This window comes from Myotis brandtii, unplaced genomic scaffold (assembly GCF_000412655.1).
Source record: "Myotis brandtii unplaced genomic scaffold, ASM41265v1 scaffold317, whole genome shotgun sequence".
Classification (NCBI taxonomy): Eukaryota; Metazoa; Chordata; class Mammalia; order Chiroptera; family Vespertilionidae; genus Myotis; species Myotis brandtii.
This window is the reverse complement of record NW_005362155.1, coordinates 333,066-334,503: the sequence shown is the minus strand read 5'-3', so window position 1 is coordinate 334,503 and position 1,438 is coordinate 333,066. Positions and strand designations below refer to the sequence as shown.

General features: G+C 55.7%; 1 protein-coding gene across 1 annotated transcript in view; it reads right to left on the bottom strand.

Moving 5' to 3' along the window:
- The window catches only part of SPNS1 (spinster homolog 1 (Drosophila)), a 7,804-nt gene extending 7,570 nt beyond the window's left edge, over nt 1-234 (bottom strand). Inside the window, exon 1 of the mRNA XM_005870333.2 lies at nt 73-234. The gene's annotated coding sequence lies outside the window, so the exon portion shown is untranslated. The remainder of the gene's footprint in view (nt 1-72) is intronic.
- Between the last annotated feature and the right edge of the window lie 1,204 nt (nt 235-1,438).

The following is a 1,438-nucleotide window of genomic DNA, read 5'->3' as shown; positions in this document are numbered from 1 at the left end:
ATGTCCGGAGAGGGTTGAGGAGGGCCGCGCAGGGCCTGGTCCTCCCCACCCCCCTGGTGGAGCCACCCTCACCCCGGGCAGGAGCCCACGACACTCGCTGCAGCTCAACCCCAGCGCTGCACCACGGCCGCCGCCATGATGGCTAAAAGCCGGTCATGTGACGACTGAGCCTGGGTTGCGGACGCCACCGCGTGCGAGCCTTTGACACATGACCCGCCTCCCGACTGCTGAACCTGAGGCCGAGGGCCGCGCATGCTCCTAAGACTTCGCCGCAGGCTCCTGCACCACGTGACTGCCGCCCTGTTGCCTGGGTAACCGGGGAGCGCGTCTCCGACTCCGCAGGACCCCGGCGCGCGGAAGCGCCTCTGCTGCTGTGCAGCCAAAGCAACCAGCGGCGGCGTCGAGGCCCAGACCGCCGTTCCAAAGGCAGTCAGAGCTCCAGCAGTTACCACTAGGGGGCGATGGAGAAGAAGGGGGCCACCCCAGAGCCATTAATAACCAGTACTCCTTTGTGTGACACCCTACCCCCACCCTTTCTCCACTTTCTTGCTCCTCAGCCCTCAGTTCCTGAGACGGGGGCTGAGCAGGGACATAGAGGAGCGGTAGGAATCCCCTCCCCATATGCTTCCTTACCCTTGATGGCCAAGGGCATATATGTTGGTACAAGAAGAGGTTCAAGAGTCCCGTTAACTCCCCAGTTCATACACTACAGGTGCCCCGTCCCCTGGGGAGGGGACTTGGGCTCCATTACCTCTCCAAGGGGCTCTATGGTCAGCCCCGCCCCTGGGGGCCATTTCCCCATTATCTACCCCCCAGCCCAAGGAGGGGTGAGGGGGAAGGGCTGTTAGTTAATATTAAGGTGGTGGTTGTTATTTTAAACAAAATGGAGAAGCATAAATAAATAAAAGGGTTTATCTCAGTTTAAAAAAAAAAGTCAGTCAGGGGAATTGGTGAAGTTGCAACCCTCTGAATCTCAGCTTCCTTATCTGCAACACCCTCTTGGCTGACTTCTTCCCAAACGAGATAAAAGGATGTTGAAAGGTTCTGGCCCTGGCTGGGCAGCTCCTCCAGATATGCCACTGTGGGTTCATACCGGTCAGGGCACATACAAAGAATCAACCAAGGAATGCATAAATAATGGAACAGCAAAGAAATCTCTCTCAAGTCGGTAAATAAGTAAACTCAGAGGCTCTGAAAATACTAGGTAACCCTAGAAATGCCAATGAACTGTTCTCCCTCTAAGTGATTACTTTCTCTTCCTGGGTGTCTGATTTGGGCTTTAGACATGCTCACTATGTGTCAAATGAATGAATGCTGAGCAGCGGTCCCCAACCCTGGCCTCCTGGGTCCCTTTCCTGTCGTTCGGATCCCCCAACCCAGCTGCCTGTTAAACCCTTGAGCTATCCCAGTAGACATTAAAGGAAGCCTCTCCAGAAGC